This window comes from Lepidochelys kempii, chromosome 12, assembly GCF_965140285.1.
Source record: "Lepidochelys kempii isolate rLepKem1 chromosome 12, rLepKem1.hap1, whole genome shotgun sequence".
NCBI lineage: Eukaryota > Metazoa > Chordata > Testudines > Cheloniidae > Lepidochelys > Lepidochelys kempii.
In genome coordinates this window covers 42,728,503-42,747,694 of record NC_136391.1, presented here as the reverse complement: position 1 = coordinate 42,747,694, position 19,192 = coordinate 42,728,503, and the positions used below count along the sequence as shown (strand labels likewise).

Sequence of the window (19,192 nt, the reverse complement as noted above, 5' to 3'; positions counted from 1 at the left end):
TCCCCTGACTGTCTCCTCTTCAGGGTACTATAACCCTTCCAGTGCAAGAGGGGCTGAAATGGATGTGCTGTAACCAAGGTCTTGTAAAGTAACAAAATCTACCTCCTTTGATTTGTCAGTGTTTTCAAATCAAAATGATCATTAAATATTTAAGATCTTAAATCAATCTTAAGTCTTTTATTTCTCAGTTTGTTTTTTTGGTAATTCTACTCTGGAGAATCTTGCTAGAGCCATGGAAAGCTGTTTGTGTAAGATGCAGTGGAAAGGAAAGGAAAGGAAAGGAAAGGGTGAAGGAGCCTGAGCTCCTCTGGCCCTGCTCTACACGCCCGTATGCTGCCTTCCTCTCATCTATTTCTAGACTGTTTACCTGGCAAGCACCACATGACCAATCCACAAGGAAATGCTGACATCATTGTGTCTCTCATACGTGTTCCCTCCCTCTCTGCTTGGCTGGCTGGAGACTCTCTCTCTCTCTCTCTCACACACACACTCTCTTCCTCCTCCTATGCATTTCTGCATTCATTCTCTCCTTCCTCCACCCCATTCCTGACGATTCTCTCCCCCTTTTCTTCCTACACATTCCTGCACATTCTCTCTCCCTTCACGCTTTTCCTGGATCCATACCTAGTCTGTAACACTGGTCCCTAGCACAGCTAAAGAACCAGGTTGTCCCAACTACACTAGTAAGGAAAAGTCATGTTAGACCATGACCAACAGCTCTACTAGCACACAGTTATACTTGAAGTGTGAACAGACCCTAAGTTAAATGGGACTTTGAGACCCAATCAAATTGCTTGTCAATTGTGGATGGGGGTGCATGGGCACCATAAGTATTAGCATAAATGCCCTTGCTGCTGTGGATTTAAGAAATTTTTTGGGCTCTTTATCTACAGTTACTTTGGGATTAATCCCCTTTCATATCTATCATGCCCACCCTTTCCCCCCGACATCAGTTTATAAATATAGCTATATTAGGTAAATTGCCCCCCTCCCCCACCAGATTGGATCCCTATCTCCAGCTGTTACCATTTGGAACTAGGTGGGTGCAGTCATCTCTCCCCAGTGCATAATGCAGTCATCTCTCCCCAGTGCCGCGGTCCCTCCTCTCTATTCTTTTCTCCAAACCTATGTTGAGGATCACTGACACAAGAAATCAAGAGGACTTCCTAGGAGTTTCTTTGCCTGGCCCTTGAGAGCTGAGAAACCCCCTGTAGGTATCAACTAAGGGAGGAGCCTCCAACAGGTGCTTGATTTTTTAAAGGGTATTTATCCTGGGAACCATGTGGCAGGGCTCTGGGCTTGTGCTGCTCTGTGGAAGCTTTCTCCCTGTAGTTGGGCACAGAGCCAAAGTATGCAGTTAAAGGGAAATCTTTAATAAAGACACAGGAGCCTCAAACTGTTTACTTTTCCTCCAGGAAGGTAGAGAGAGTGTGGCCCTGGAAACTGCCTTAAGAGCCAGAGCAAGTCAAGGAGGCCAGAGACCCAAAGAGAGCTGGCTGCATAGGCTGCAGGACAGAGCTCATCCTTCAACCTTTTCCTCCCTTAACAACTGCCATCCTAAGGGGTCATAAACTGTTGGAGAAAAGGTGGCCCATTAGTGAGTCTATTAAGTCTCCATTAGTTAGGTGTGAACTCATTATCCTAATACACTTGGAGGTGGGATTCCACTTGCAGGACATTAGCACTTTAACAGGCACATTTACCACTTAGAGCTGGTGTGTGAGGGAAAAAAGAGAAACACTCAAAGTTTTAAAGCAGCAACAGATGCTTTCTGCATGGAGCCTGACTGAATGGGGTCCTTGGGAAGTGCTCACTCCCATCCTAACTTCCTTGGTTCCCCCATACATGCACCACTCTTCCTAAGCTGCCCACACAGATGTTTAAATTCTTCCTCAAGTCCTTTTGTTTCTGCAATATCTACAAGAAATTAGCAAACTAATCTTCTACTTATATTGTTGTATGCAGTGATGTTTTAGCCCTATTGGTCCCAGGATATTAGTGGGACAAGGAGGGTAAGGTTGGGGTAATAACTTTTATTGGACCAACTGGTATTCTCCACATCTTGTTTTTGTGTTGGATGGGTGACATCAGGTGGGGTGGTGTTGTTGTTGTTTTGTTTGGGTTTCTTGCATAATTTCCAGGTATGTTTCCTGATTTTTTTTTTCTTCCTGTGTGTAGAAGCATATGATGATTTCTTGTCTGAGGTAGTCCCGTCTGGAGTACGTGAAGTGTAGTAAGTGGTTCCTTGGTTTTCGGAAGTCCGTCTGCAGAGCTGTTCAGCACATTTGGAGTTGTATGTAGCAGTCTGAGGGCTACAGATGGTGAGACCTCTGGGGAAGATGTTTTGTTTCTGGCATTTGCTCAAGAAGTAGATGTCACTGTTAAGTTTTGCTTCCTCTTTCTTCATGTTGTGGTGTTTCCATTTCAGATGGCAAAATTTGTTATCTTCCACTGTTGTATGCAGTGTTGCTGTAGCTGTGTTGGTCAACAGATGTTGGTTGAATAAAAGATATTACCTCACCCACCTTGTGTCTCTAATCTTCTACTTGGCTATTTTGTTTATTTGTCTCATAAGTGAGCTGCTCACTGATATGGAGGGAGGGAGTTGAACTGGAAAGAGGGAGAATTAAAGACTGGAATTAAAGGTGGCAATTGGTGTGGAAGGGAGATAAGTGGGCTGATTTGTGAGAGGGAGTATTGCTTGTATAACTTAAAACAAAACAACTCCCCAAAACAATAGGCCATGATTTATTAATTCCATGGTTTTCATCCTCTGATACCCTTTCTTGTTTGTTGTATCACTTTCTGCCTTAGGGCTTGTCTAGATAGAGAGTTAGTCAATCTACAGCATACTAGCCTGCTGCACATTAGCTGTCTGTGGGAACCCTGTTACTGCACACTAAAAGTTCCTTCAGGTATGTCTACACTGCAGTTAGACACCTGCAGCTGGCCCATGCCAGCTGACTCAGGCTGGTGGGGATTGGGCTAGGGTACTGTTTAACTGTGGTGTAGACGTTCTGGCTTGGGCTGCAGCCTGAATTGTGGGGCCTTCCCACCTTGCAGGATCCCAGAACCTGGGCTCAAATGTCTACACCCTTATCCCAAGCCCCACAAGCCTGAATCAGGAGGCACGGGGCAGCTGCAGATGTCTAATTGCAGTGAAGACATACCCCTAGTGTGCTTTTACCTACTGAGATTTCAAACAGCAGTAGGTAAAAGTGCAGTAGGAAACTTTTAGTGCATGGTAGCACAGTCCACATGGACAGTTAATGTGCAGAAGGCTTGCGTGCTGTGGATTTACACTCTAGCTTGTTGTTTACTAACTCTCCATGTTGACAAGGCTTTTGTGTTTTTAGATTGTTCACTGTTTGTAGCAGGGCCCATATCTTTCTCTGTCTGGAAAACACTGAGCACATTTTGGGTATTACTACAATCTAAATGATAAATCAGCTTAAATGAAATTAGACAATTAATGATGTGGGGGAGGAGAGGGAATCAACTCTTCATCAATTTACAACAACAAAGTCAAATATCTGTTTTTAGAAACATTGTATGAATTGTAGTGTATCCTCCTCCTTCTGGCAGTGAAATATCACTGTCTTATCCTGGAAGCAATTCGGGGTAGGGGTCATGTCTTTGTGTGTAACTGTATAGGTCTTAGCACAGTGGGGGCCAATTCCTGTTGGTGCTTCTGGTAAAACGTCTATATTAATAAAGTAATAATGAAATTGGCCAACAACAAAGGTCTCAGGGGATTGTAAATGTGAGACCACTCAGTCCTTGACAGAAGAAAGTTGCAGCCAAATGTGAAGAAAATATAAAAGGTGTCTGAGATATGGCAGAGAATTCTGTAATTCATGGCGAATCCTAATGTTTATGCTCCTAGATAAGACGTTCCTTTATCCACTGCATTTCTTAGCAGGGTTCTCCTGCTAATGTCATGCTAGTGTTTCCTAATGAGCCTTCTCCATAGTTTTCTGCTAACTGTTGTTTCCTCAGATGGGGGGGAGGGGATCATGCCCTGCAGCCAGAAAGAAAAAGAAAAGCCCTGTCCCATCATCACTCCACTAAAGTACAGTCCAAACATCTCTCTTTCCAAAGCTGGTTTTGAACACATCTGGTCAGTGGAAGGAGCCAACTGTGTGCAAAATCATTTAAGAAGATATTAATGAGCACGGTTTCAGAAGGAAAAATGATTTTGTACCTTAGCCACAAGACTTGGAGTCAGGACTTGTAGGTCCTATTCCCAGCTCTGCCTCAGATTCACTGTCTGGCCTGCAGCACCAAGATACAATGTCGACAGGTAAGTTACAAATGCCTAAAACAGAGACATAGCCAGACAGACTTTGTACAAGTCCAGGTCTACATTACAGACCTATTTTGGTATAACTACGTTGCTCAGGGGTGAGAAAAATCCACCCCCCATAGTAAGGTAGCTAAACTGACCTAAACCACCATGCAGATAGCGCTATTAGATAGGAGAGCTTCTCCCGTTGACGTAGCTTTTGCCTCTCGGGGAGGTGGAATAACTACACCAACAAGGGAAGCTCTCCCATTGATGTAGTAGTGTCTTTGCTTAAGTGCAGCTGTATCAATGCAGTGTTTTAAGTGTGACCCGCCCTATGTTTCTGTACAATACAGACAATAATTCTAGTTGACCTTGGAGGAGGACCAGGAGAAGCAGAGGGGAATTGTGAGGCTTAATTCAATAACATCTTTGTAGGGCTGTCAAGCAATTAAAAAATTAATTGCAATTAATCATGCTGTTAATAATAGAATACCATTTATTTAAAATATTTTTGGATGTCTTCTACATTTTCAAATTTTTTGATTACAAATACCTCCACTGTAATAAACAGAAGAAATAGTATTTCTCAATTCACCTCAGACAAGTACCGTAGTGCAATCACTTTATCATGAAAGTAGAATTATGAACAAAAAATAACTTCATTCAAAAATAAAACAATGTGAAACTTTAGACCCTACAAGTTCACTCAGTCCTATTTCTTGTTCAGACAATTGCTCAGGCAAACAAGTTTGTTTACATTTGCAGGAGGTAATGCTGCCCACTTCTTGTTCACAATGTCACCTAAAAGTGACAACAGGCATTCGCATGGCATTGTTGTAGCTGGCATTGCAAGATATTTACGTGCCAGATGCACTAAAGATTCATATGTCCCTTCATGCTTCAGCCACCATTGCATAGGACATGCGTCCATGCTGATGATGGATTCTGCTCAATAGAGATCCAGAGCAGCACAGACTGATGCATGTTCATTTTCATCATTTGAGTCAGATGCCACCAGCAGAAGGTTGATTTTCTTTTTTGGTGGTTTGGGTCTGTAGTTTCCGCATCAGAGTGTTGCTCTTTTAAGACTTCTAAAAGCATGCTGCACACCTTGTCCCTCTCAGATTTTAGAAGGCACTTTAGATTTTTAAATGTTGGGTCGAGTGCTGTAGCTATCTTTAGAGATCTCACATTGGTACCTTCTTTGAGTTTTGTCAAATCTGCTGTGAAAGTGTTCTTAAAACAAACATGTGCTGGGTCATGATCCGAGACTGCTATAACATGAAATATAGGGCAGAATGAGAATAAAACAGAGCAGAAGACATACAATTCTGTCCCAAGGAGTTGAGTCACAAATTTAATTAACGCATTTTTTAATGAGTGTCATCAGCATGGACACATCCTCTGAAATGGTGGCTGAAGCACAAAGGGGCGTACGAATGTTTAACATATCTGGCATGTAAATACCTTGCAATGCTGGCTACAAAAGTGCCATGCAAATGCGTTTTTTAACTTTCTTGTGACATTGTAAATAAGAGGAGGGCAGCATTATCTCCTGTAAATATAAACAAACTTGTTTGTCTTAGTGATTGGCTGAACAAGAAGTAGGACTGTGTGGACTTGTAGGCTCTAAAGTTTTCAATTGTTTTATTTTTGAGTGCAGTTATGTAACGAAAAAAACCTACATTTGTAAGTTACACTTTCATGATAAAGAGATTGCACTACAGTACTTGTATGAGGTGAATTGAAAAATACTATTTCTTTTGTTTTTAAAGTGCAAATATTTGTAATAAAAATAATATAAAGTGAGCACTGTACATTTTGTATTCTGTGTTGTAATTAAAATCAATATATTTAAAAATGTAGAAAAACATCCAAAAACATTTAATAAATTTCAGTTGGTATTCTATTGTTTAACAGTGTGAATAAAACTGCCATTAATCGTGATTAATTTTTAATTGTGATTGTTTTGAGTTGAGTTAACTGCAATTAATCGACAGCCCTACATTTTTGTAAATTCCATTCATGTTTTCTAAATGCTTATATACAGATATGCAAACAATATGGATGGAGATGATAGCTATATGACAAAATTGCAGAACCATGTGATTGATTTTATATATATATAGTTATCTTGCACCTTTAACCACTCTCACTTACTTATTCAAGACTTATTTTAACAATTGAAACCTCTCAACAGATTCAAATGGCTGAGAATAAAAAATAAATCAACCTGGCAGAGAAGTGTTTTCCTCCTCCACGAAAGAGGAATTTCCTCCCAAATTATCCCAGGCCAGGCTAGGGGCAGCTTTTCTATACATAAAAATATAATGGATGTTAAAACCCAATATCCTGCAAGACTGTAGAATTAGAAAAAGGAGCTTTATCCCACTAAAAAGAGAAGACTTGCAGCTTTCCATGGAGACCCAGAAGCTGCTTCTAGCCTGGAAGAGGCTGAGATTTCTTGACTTTAAATGTGATGTTTTAGTTATGAAAGCTATTTTATGTCATTTTAAGACATTTTTATGGGTCCCTCAAACTGGAAGCCTCAAACTGTTTTATGGATCCCTCTTGTCTTGTGCAATTGGATTCATGGTAACAAAGGCACCTGGGTTTACAAGAAGAGGAATACAAAAAAAAAAAAAATAGTTCCAATAAAATCTATAAAACTCTAAACCTTCCTAAAATTGCTTTTCTATAACATATGTTTTATACAGGACACAATTATAGGATATTAAGGTTTTATCAGCAAACACTTGGGGTAACCTGCATAATTCACTTGTAGTGTCACCACTTGTAAATAATGGGGCCATCCCAAAGTGATAGTGATAGAACCTTTATACCACATCGCCCATTCTACATATATCTATGTCTTAGCAAGGAATAATTAGCTGTGTTGCCATTTAAACTGTCAACACAAAGCTTCCAGCTTAGCACCCCAATGGCACAGTTCACCCCTCTCTGAGCTACTGTTTCTGGCTATCTATGTGCAGTCTCAAATTGTGTGGCACAGATTCATAACAAGAAAGGTTTTTTTCACAATGAAGAACCATTTTTTTGGTAAATGAAAGTTACAATTCTTCCCTGAAACAAAGTGTCCCACTGCAGCTCTCCTATGACACAGTGGGGAAAAAGGTGGCAGAATGTGACTAGGGAGGAGTCAATGAGTGACTAGGACTAGAGTCAATGGGGGAGAACTCTTGTTGGTTTACACATACTTTGAGACTATAAATTACTAACAAGAACAGCGCTCTGTAGTTTTCCTGCTCAGACACAGAATTTCCACTTGAACCTCTCTCTGCTGGCTTTACAGTAGAACAAATTTATTTTTCCACATTTAATCAGCTTTCAGAATTATTGGTTCTCTTTCTTAAAGAATGTAAGTGAGAAGGACTGAAGGTATCTGGTGACAGAGGAGCTGAAAAATAGATTCCTTTAGGAAAAGCTTATGGATTTTCCAGAGGAGAGAGTGTGTGCCCACATGTGTGTGAGTGGATGAGAATGAATGGGTGTTACAATGAGTGCATGTATACAAAAAGAAATTTTAATTTTGATTATAATTTGAAAGGGTCATCTACCATAGTCCAAATGATGGCTGTAATTGAAAACTGCAGCTGGATTGGCTAGCTGCCTGCAGACTAGAGTGCTATATAGACATAGGCCCTGGAAGTTTTTCTGCTGGTAATGATACCTCAAGAGATCTTATGAAAGAAAGACAAGAAGTGCAGAGAAGGCAAAGATCCTGTTCAATGTGAAAAGGATTGGAAGAAAAAACTAAAGTTTCCATATGATGCTCTGTCAGATGAAATCAACTGTTACAATGATCTCCATGTTTATAGTGTTTTGAGCAATAAAGCTGAGCTGGAGTATTAGCAGCTGGGACGCACAATTCCACCCCTTGAGAGATCACTTATATGGCCTTCATGAGACCAAGTAATAAACACTTTGTCTTCACCCTGCTATTTATGGGTTGCTTGAGGGCATCAGGCTCTTTTTCTGCCCTTACCTGGGCATAAAATTATTGTGGAACTGGGCTTTAATAAGATCAACAATAAATTAGAATGACCACACATGAACAGCTAGCTACTGCTTCCCTGGTCTACAGTGCTCATTACAGAGTTGACCTGGTTTGCACTAGTTCATATCCTCTGTCGTCCCCTCTTCTGTGGATATGTCTAAGGCTTAAGATTACGAACTGGAACTGTTGTAACTGAGTTAGTGTACAACCATGTTCTACCTGAATCAGGGGACCTGGTTAGCATAGTAGGTTTATTTCTCCTGTCTCTCTCTATTCAGTCTCTCACTGCAGCTTGCATCTGACAGTTCCTCTTAGATGGCTTATTGTCAACATGCCTAAAATTGAACTCTATTTTTCCACCTAAATCCTCTACACTTCCTCCCTTCTCCACTTCTGTCTAGTCTACTACAATGCTCTTTGGCACCAAGACATGGAACCCCAAGGTCATCCTCTTCGCCTCCCATTCAGGCTGTTACTAAATCTTCCCATTTCCTCTTACAATGTAATAAAATACATCCCTTTCTGTTTGTGCCTCGGCATAAATGACTTGTCTGTGCCCTGATCAACTCTCACCTTGATTACTCCCAACACCCTTTTCATAGAATATCAGGGTTGGAAGGGACCTCAGGAGGTCATCTAGTCCAACCCCCTGCTCAAAGCAGGACCAATCCCCAACTAAATCATCCCAGGCAGGGCTTTGTCAAGCCTGACCTTAAAAACCTCTAAGGAAGGAGATTCCACCACCTCCCTAGGTAACCCATTCCAGTGTTTCACCACCCTCCTAGTGAAAAAGTTTTTCCTAACATCCAACCTAAACCTCCCCACTGCAACTTCAGACCATTACTCCTTGTTCTGTCATCTGCTACCACTGAGAACAGTCTAGATCCATCCTCTTTGGAAGCCCCTTTCAGGTAGTTGAAAGCAGCTATCAAATCCCCCCTCATTCTTCTCTTCTGCAGACTAAACAATCCCAGTTCCCTCAGCCTCCCCTCATAAGTCATGTGTTCTAGCCTGCTAATAATTTTTGTTGCCCTCCGCTGGACTCTTTCCAACTTTTCCACATCCTTCTTGTAGTGTGGGGCCCAAAACTGGACACAGTACTCCAGATGAGGCCTCATCAATGCCGAATAGAGGGGAACAATCACATCCCTCAATCTGCTGGCAATGCTCCTACTTATAGAGCCCAAAATGCCGTTAGCCTTCTTGGCAACAAGGGCACACTGTTGACTCATATCCAGCTTCTTGTCCACTGTAACCCCTAGGTCCTTTTCTGCAGAACTGCTGCCTAGCCATTCGGTCCCTAGTCTGTAACGGTGCATGGGATTCTTCCATCCTAAGTGCAGGACTCTGCACTTGTCCTTGTTGAACCTCATCAGATTCCTTTTGGCCCAATCCTCTAATTTGTCTGGGTCCATCTGTATCCTATCCCTACCCTCCAGCATATCTATCTCTCCTCCCAGTTTAGTGTCATCGGCAAACTTGCTGAGGGTGCAATCCACACCATCTTCCAGATCATTAATGAAGATATTGAACAAAACCGGCCCCAGGACCAGCCCTTTCTTTCAGATCCTTCCTGAAAAGCTCCTACTTCTGTGTTATTTACAAGAAATGAGTTAATGTAAAAGCAAGAAAATGCCACCTCGTGGCACCATCAGGATATACGCATACCAAAATGGAGTAACTCAGTGACCTGTTGCTGCTCAAACCTTTATCTTTCCTTCTCCAATCCTCCTTCTTGGTTGTCATTTTCACGGAGTCACAACTAGAACTAGTTTGTACTCTTTTGGGGTTGGGAACTTATCTTTTTAAGTACATCAGAAGCAGAAAGCCTGCTAAACAACCTGTGGGGCCACCAAATGATCGAGATGCTAGAGGAGCACTCAAGGACGATAAGGCCATTGTGGAGAAACTAAATCAATTCTTTACATCAGTCTTCACGTCTGAGGATGTGTAGGAGATTCCCAACCTCAGCCATTCTTTATAGGTGACAAATCTGAGGAACTGTCCCAGATTGAGGTGTCATTAGAAGAGGTTTTGGAACCAATTGATAAATGAAAATTGGCCATTATCTTTGAAAACTCGTGGCGAACGGGGGAAGTCCCAGATGACTGGAAAAAGGCTAACGCAGTGCCAATCTTTAAAAAAGGGAAGGAGGATCCTGGGAACTACAGGCCAGTCAGCCGCACTTCAGTCCCCAGAAAAATCATGGAGCAGGTCCTCAAAGAATCAATCCTGAAGCACTTACATGAGAGGAAAGTGATCAGGAACAGTCAGCATGGATTCATCAAGGGAAGGTCATGCCTGACTAATCTAATCGCCTTCTATGATGAGATTACTGGTTCTGTGGATGAAGGGAAAGCAGTGGATGTATTGTTTCTTGACTTTAGCAAAGCTTTTGACACGGTCTCCCACAGTATTCTTGTCAGCAAGTTAAAGAAGTATGGGCTGGATGAATGCACTACAAGGTGGGTAGAAAGTTGGCTAGATTGTCGGGCTCAACTGGTAGTGATCAATGGCTCCATGTCTAGTTGGCAGCCGGTATCAAGTGGAGTGCCCCAGGGGTCGGTCCTGGGGCTGGTTTTGTTCAATATCTTCATAAATGATCTGGAGGATGGTGTGGATTGCACTCTCAGCAAATTTGCGCATGATACTAAACTGGGAGGAGTGGTTGATACGCTAGAGGGCAGGGATAGGATACAGAGGGACCTAGACAAATTGGAGGATTGGGCCAAAAGAAATCTGATGAGGTTCAATAAGGATAAGTGCAGGGTCCTGCACTTAGGACGGAAGAACCCAATGCACAGCTACAGACTAGGGACCGAATGGCTAGGCAGCAGTTCTGCAGAAAAGGACCTAGGGGTGACAGTGGACGAGAAACTGGATATGAGTCAGCAGTGTGCCCTTGTTGCCAAGAAGGCCAATGGCATTTTGGGATGTATAAGTAGGGGCATAGCGAGCAGATCGAGGGACGTATCGTCCCCCTCTATTCGACATTGGTGAGGCCTCATCTGGAGTACTGTGTCCAGTTTTGGGCCCCACACTACAAGAAGGATGTGGATAAATTGGAAAGAGTCCAGCGAAGGGCAACAAAAATGATTAGGGGTCTGGAACACATGACTTATGAGGAGAGGCTGAGGGAACTGGGATTGTTTAGTCTGCAAAAGAGAAGAATGAGGGGGGATTTGATAGCTGCTTTTAACTACCTGAGAGGTAGTTCCAGAGACGATGGTTCTAGACTATTCTCAGTGGTGGAAGAGGACAGGACAAGGAGTAATGGTCTCAAGTTGCAGTGGGGGAGGTTTAGGTTGGATATTAGGAAAAACTTTTTCACTAGGGGGGTGGTGAAACACTGGAATGCGTTGCCTAGGGAGGTGGTGGAATCTCCTTCCTTAGAAGTTTTTAAGGTCAGGCTTGACAAAGCCCTGGCTGGGATGATTTAATTGGGGATTGCTCCTGCTTTTGAGCAGGGGGTTGGACTAGATGACCTCCTGAGGTCCCTTCCAACCCTGATATTCTATGATTCTATGAAACAGTAATACGTCACCAGGACCAGATGGTATTCACCCAAGAGTTGTGAAGGAACTCAAATGTGAAATTGCAGAACTACTAACTGTGGTGTGTAACCTATTATTTAAATTAGCTTCTGTACCAAATGACTGGAGGATAGTTAATGTGATGCCAATATTAAAAAAGGGCTCCAGAGGTGATCCCAGCAATTACAGGCAGGTAAGCCTGACTTAAGTACCAGGCAAATGGGCTGAAACCATAGTAAAGAACAAAATTGTCAGATACATGGATGAACATAATTTGTTGGGGAAGAATCAACATGGTTTTTGTAAAGGGAAATTATGCCTCACCAATCTACTAGAATTCTTTGAGGGGGTCAACAAGCATGTGGACAAGGGGGATCCACTGGACATTGTGTACTTAGATTTTCAGAAAGCCTTTGACAAGGTCCCTCACCAAAGGCTCTTAAGCAAAGTAAGCTGTCACAGGATAAGAGGGAAGGTGCTCTCATGGATTGGTAACTGGTTAAAAAATAGGAAACAAAAGGTAGGAATAAATGGTCAGTTTTCAGAATCGAGAGAGGTAAATAGTGGTGTCCCCGAGGGGTCTGCACTGGGCCCAGTCCTATTCAACATATTCATAAATGACCTGGAAAAAGGGGTAAACAGTGAGGTGGCAAAATTTGCAGATGATACAAAACTACTCAAGATAGTTAAGTCCCAGGCAGACTGCAAAGAGCTACAAAAGGATCTCTGAAAATTGGGTGACTGGGCAACAAAATGGCAGATGAAATTCAGTGTTGATCAATACAAAGTAATGCACACTGGAAAACATAATCCCAACTATACATATAAAATGATGGGGTCTAAATTAGCTGTTACCACTCAAGAAAGAGATCTTGGAGTCATTATGGATAGTTCTCTGAAAACATCCACTCAATGTGTAGCGGCAGTCGAAAAAGCGAATGGAATGTTAGGAATCATTAAGAAAGGGATAGATAATAAGATGGAAATATCATATTGCCTCTATATAAATCCATGGTATGCCCACATCTTGAATACTATGTGCAGATGTGGTTGCCCCATCTCAAAAAAGAAATATTGGAATTGGAAAAGGTTTAGAAAAGGGCAACAAAAATGATTAGGGGTATGGACCAGCTTTCATATGAGGAGAGATTAATAAGATTGGGACTTTTCAGCTTGGAAAAGAAATGACTAAAGGGGGATATGATTAAGGTCTATAAAATCATGACTGGTGTGGAGAAAGTAAATAAGGAAGTGTTATTTACGCCTTCTCATAACACAAGAACTAGGGGTCACCACATGAAATTAATAAGCAGTAGGTTTAAAATAAACAAAAGGAAGTATTTCTTCACACAATGCACAGTCAACCTGTGGAACTCTTTTCCAGAGGATGCTGTGAAGGCCAAGATGATAACAGAGTTCAAAACAGAACTAGATAAGTTCATGGAGGATAGGTCAATCAATGGCTATTAGCCAGGATGGGCAGGAATGGTATCCCTAGCCTCTGTTTGCCAGAAGCTGGGAATGAGCGACAGGGAATGGATCACTTGATGATTACCTGTTCTATTCATTCCCTCGGGGGCACCTGGCATTGGCCACTGTCAGAAGACAGGATACTGGGCTAGATGGACATTTGGTCTGACCCAGTATGGTCGTTCTTATTTTCTTATCTTTTTATTTGTTCAGTAAAGAACCTAATATGTGTTGGACTCCATATAAATAATAGTTAACTGTAATAAATAGACAAGATTTCATTCTCTTTGTCTTTCTCTTCCTTCTACTCCACCCCCTCTGTCTTTATTTCTTACATCTCCCATCACATCATCCATTTTTCTCACTTTTCTCCACCCTATCCTTTTCTCTCTGTCTATAATACAGGTTCTCCTCTATTAAAAACACCACTCTATGATTCCAGTGAAGTCATTCTAATGACAGCATCCCTATTTCAGTAAGCACAAATAGAAGTGAGGGTCAGCTGGTGTGAAGGAGAGGTTATTAGGGAAATCTCAAGGAGGGAGAGGGAAGAACTACTGTAAGATAAATGAAGAAGAGAGATTTAGTCCCTACCTGTTGCCGTCTCTTATGTTGACTTGAATGTCTTGTACTTTTCCTTCAGACTTTTTCTTTTCATACAAATCCTGGATAGGTGCACGTGATCGTCAGTGGAGTCAAATGGGCCCAGAGTCGCAGGACACTTGAGAGCCAGTGGAATCAAATGGGCCTGTTTCTGCAGACCAGATCTTTTGGTGAATTTCTATTACAATATTTGATACAGTCCCATTTGTGATTTAAAATATCTTTGAAGTCTGATAAGCGGTGATGGAATGGAGATGAATTAATTACTTCTGCATGTTATTGTCCAGCTGATGGAAAGAGCACAGACTCAAAGTTCTTACACTTCTCTGGCTTCCTCTTTTCAATGGCAAAATTGTCCCATCCTAGGAGAATGAGAAGACAAGACACAAAAGACTGAGTCTGGCCTCTTATAACTTCAGGAAGCTTCCCATGGCTGCATATCTCACAGACAGGGCATCACCATTGTATAGTGCCCTTCTGGCTCCAGCATTAGGATAATGTAACCAAGAATTTAATAAATAATAATAATAATAATGTAATACTTAGCATTTTATATTGTGAAAACACTGTATAATCTGAATAATACAAGACTAACAGACTATATGTTGTTCCTTTTATATATGAGTGAGAAAAGGAGGTGAATTTTAGTACATGTGGAAGTAAAGGACTACATACTGCAGGCTAGAACCAGTCTTGAGGCTGGCAGATGTTATGCAAATAAATTGACCAACACCCACTAACTCCCCCCTGCTATCCTGACTTGCATCACCCTACTATTCCAGACCTGGGACACTTCCCCGCTCCAGCTCTGCTTCAGTTTTGATTTATGGACCCCTGCTATTTCAGTTCTGGACGTCTTGTGGAGAGGCCTTCACTCTGGTATACACTTGGCTTCAGATATGTGCTGGGCTGTCTCTTTCTCATGACAAACTGGAGATGTAGCCAGACATCCAATATTTGGGACAAGGCTGAAAACAAACTAATTTAACATGTGAGTGACTGAAACCATATTTGAATCCACAAGTCCTGGGATCATTAAATTATACATGTAGCTCTCAAAGTTTATCAGAGTTATTCACATCCTTTGGCAGGAGAATTGGCCACCAGGACGAGGAGATCCTTCCCTTTTGGCGTCATTATCCTACTATTACTCCTTTGTGTCTTTTAGTATCCATGAACACTATAAAATTGGAAACTCTGTTCAGTGTGGGCATTAGCTGGGCTGTAACTTCAGAGGTGCTGATTAACCACTTGGAGTTACCCAGGGTCTCACAAGAACAAAGTCCCAGAAGATGCCATGATGAAGGGTCAGGTTATATGAACTCCCTTGTTTTGGCAGCTGATTTTCTAACCCTATTATCACACTGTAGAGATGGGTACTGCTAGTTGATGGCAAAGTTCTAGCAGGTCTAATTAAGCAGACTGAACTAATAACCTTCCATTTTGGGACTGGTATTATTCATAATTTAATGTATTGCTGCTGAAACATTAACCTTTTGACAACTGGCAATGAGCTCTGAGCACAACTTAGTGCTGACCATCTTTCAGTAAAATGAGTATTATTGCTAAAACAGGCATAAATCATTCATGGCTTCAGCTTTTGTGTCAAACTGCACATGAGAATAAGTAGTAAACTAGGTAATTTATTTACCTTTTGGTGATTATTTTTTATGATTTTATGATCATAGTCAATGATTCATAAACATTGGCCAAATGCCATTTCACACTCATTTTTACCCTTTCCATGCTTTGGTGTGCTGTTTTTCATCTTTAAAAATGTCAGCACTAATACAGGAGAGCTTAATCCAGGTACAAATACAATCGCATTTCAAGGGGAAAACACCCCCTATGCTCCCCCGCCACCACCACCATCACAAAACTCAAATAAATCCCACAATCAGTTTTCAGCATGTCCACTGGAAGTGACTGTTTGGTACAATTTTGCACTTACTCGAACAAATGTTTATTTGAAGATTCACACACAATGTGCTTCAAATTCAAAAGAAAAGAATATTTTAAAACAAGTTTGAAAAGTTTCTGTTTGGAAAGACAACACAAACTGCTGGGAAGGGGAGATTGTAAAAAGCTGGAATGGTTCCAAAGGTGTTGGAAAGCAACATGCCCAGCTCCCACCACCTGGTTCTTGGAATGTGATTGCAGACTCAAGGGACACTTACACTAACTTCTGGGACTTTCTGCTGATTCGCTGCATCATGTTTTGCTTCCAAAGCACCACCAACATGATTTTTCTTGGACCATGGAAAGATAAGAGAATCAGAGCTATCTGGGGACTAGATGACTGCATCACAGAGCTCTACAATAAGGGTTAGGGCTCTTCTGTTGACCAACCCTTGTGGCAGCCGTTAAATCCCTGCATAAAATTTTGCAAATTCTAATACCTGTTAATAAGGTGGGTAAGCAGAAGAGTTCGCTGTTACAGACTCCTTATCGTGTAGCCCATAGCACATTCCAACACATGGGACAATGCAAAAGAAAAATAATTCTAAGTTACTGTTACATTTGAAGGGATGTCCAAATTTAAGGTCCAATTCAGGAAAAATATGGTGCATTACCACTAGAATTCTGCCAAGTCCACTCCAATCACTTTTATAATGCAACCATTGCAGTAGTATGTATGTTATGCAGAAAAGAAGGATCATGCTCGGAAGAGTACAACTTCTTGTTGTGTGAACTGGTTTCACCAATATTCCAGCCAACTGTGCCTCTTTGGGAAACCCCCATTTATACCCTACAGGTGACAGCAGCAGAGAAAACACAGATCAATACAATCTCAGACTCACAGCACCAAGTACCTGCCTCCAAGTACCTGCCTGGCTGGATTTTCAGGGATGCTAAGCACCTCCACTTCCCATTGACATTAACTAGAGCTGTGAGTGCTCAGACTTTCTGAAAATCAGGCCCCAAACCTGACTGCTATGATTTGCCTCCAAGTAGTGCCATCTCCAAAGGTCTGTTCTTACCATTCCCAGTCTCAATCGCCTTTTTCAGCACGACTGACTCATTTATCTCATGTAGCAAAAAATCTAAAAATAATAGTAAAGAAATGGAGCTAAACATTCTATGAACTGTGTCAGACAGCAGCACTCACAAAGGGGATCTATTCCCATCTGCAGCTATGGAAGTCCTCTGAGCATCCACACAAGAACTTTACCTGTGACAGTGTGTGACAGACCTAATCTAGAGAGACAAGGTGGGTGAGGTAATAATATCTTTTTGGACCAATTTCTCTGTCTCAATGTCTCTGTTTAGGAAAGGCCCGGTGTGGGAATACTGCGGAGGTTCTGAGGCATTGGTTGAGCTGAAAGAGAAAGCACAGGGCAACAATAGCCAGGACTGACATGCATTAGTGGAGCTGTAGGGTGGGAGCACAAGACAAGAATAGCAGTTTGGGCTGCAAGTACAATGGCCAAGCTGGGGGCCTGAAGCTTTAGAATCATAGAATCATAGAATATCAGGGTTGGAAGGGACCCCTGAAGGTCATCTAGTCCAACCCCCTGCTCGAGCAGGACCAATTCCCAGTTAAATCATCCCAGCCAGGGCTTTGTCAAGCTTGACCTTAAAAACCTCTAAGGAAGGAGATTCTACCACCTCCCTAGGTAACGCATTCCAGTGTTTCACCACCCTCTTAGTGAAAAAGTTTTTCCTAATATCCAATCTAAATCTCCCCCACTGCAACTTGAGACCATTACTCCTCGTTCTGTCATCTGCAGGACCCTGCACTTATCCTTATTGAACCTCATCAGATTTCTTTTGGCCCAATCCTCCAATTTGTCTAGGTCCTTCTGTATCCTATCCTTACCCTCCAGCGTATCTACCACTCCTCCCAGTTTAGTATCATCCGCAAATTTGCTGAGAGTGCAATCCACACCATCCTCCAGATCATTTATGAAGATATTGAATAAAACCGGCCCCAGGACCGACCCTCGGGGCACTCCACTTGATACCGGCTGCCAACTAGACATGGAGCCATTGATCACTACCCGTTGAGCCCGACAATTTAGCCAGCTTTCTACCCACCTTATAGTGCATTCATCCAGCCCATACTTCCTTAACTTGCTGACAAGAATACTGTGGGAGACCGTGTCAAAAGCTTTGCTAAAGTCAAGAAACAATACATCCACTGCTTTCCCTTCATCCACAGAACCAGTAATCTCATCATAAAAGGCGATTAGATTAGTCAGGCATGACCTTCCCTTGGTGAATCCATGCCGGCTGTTACTGATCACTTTCCTCTCATGCAAGTGCATCAGGATTGATTCTTTGAGGACCTGCTCCATGATTTTTCCAGGGACTGAGGTGAGGCTGACTGGCCTGTAGTTCCCAGGATCCTCCTTCTTCCCTTTTTTAAAGATTGGCACTACATTAGCCTTTTTCCAGTCATCCGGGACTTCCCCGGTTCGCCACGAGTTTTCAAAGATAATGGCTTTCTTCCCACTGTACCTGGTTTAGACAGTGCTGCTAATCCCTCACTTTCATAAGCAGCAAGTCAACTACAATGAGGAGAAAGAATGCTTGGAATGCAAGGGTCTTTAAACATTTCCCAGTTCCACTGCTAATTTTCCACAGCAGCAGGGAGAGAGGTGTGTGTGCAATTAGTTTTACAAATGGATTATAGTACTTTGTATCTTTTTTAACCAAAGTTTTGATACTTCCCACATTTAACTGTAATTGTCTCCCATCTCTTGTTAAAGATTCACTTTGAATCAGAGAAAGGCAGTTTGCTCTGTGAAGTCCATCCACTTTGGATATATATTAATCTATGTAGTGCAGCCAGCAGACAATACCTAGATCACATGCTCACCTGAGGCACTGGGATTAGAACCCTGGATTTTCTGTTTAAAATCCAAAGGCATTTACCACTAGAGCTAAAAGGGCTGACCTGTAACGATGGCCTCATGTATTTTGTGATTTTGCAGCTGTGAAATTTACATCTTGCTTAAAGATTTCATCTTTAAGATTTCATCTTACATTTTTAAAAAATTACCTTTTTAGCCCTTATGGTTACAGACATAAACGTGGTAATACGAATAGAGTGTTAACTGATGTAGTGATATCTACCTGAATCTGTTGGGGTACTGAAACAGTAACTCTAAGATACGTGAACTGCCCCTTTTACTCAGGGCCTGAAGAACTCTTAGGTGGCTGCAGAATCTGGTATTTCTACAAGATGCTACAGAATTCAGGATTTTTGCTGCAGCCAGGCACTCAGCATTTTGTTTCCTGTCTCCCTGCCTGCCAGGACTTGTCTGCAGCTGCCTC

General features: G+C 41.9%; 1 long non-coding RNA gene across 2 annotated transcripts; it reads right to left on the bottom strand.

Moving 5' to 3' along the window:
* Positions 1 to 1,804: 1,804 nt before the first annotated feature.
* Positions 1,805 to 17,228, bottom strand: LOC140896566 (uncharacterized). Of its 2 annotated transcripts, none has more exons than XR_012154577.2 (4): positions 17,085 to 17,228; positions 13,904 to 14,274; positions 4,205 to 4,275; positions 1,805 to 2,475 (listed from the first exon to the last, which is right to left on the bottom strand). It is a non-coding gene; the product is annotated as an uncharacterized LOC140896566 (long non-coding RNA). The 2 variants fall into 2 exon arrangements; XR_012154578.2 differs by lacking the exon at positions 17,085 to 17,228 and adding an exon at positions 16,894 to 16,943.
* Positions 17,229 to 19,192: the final 1,964 nt, after the last annotated feature.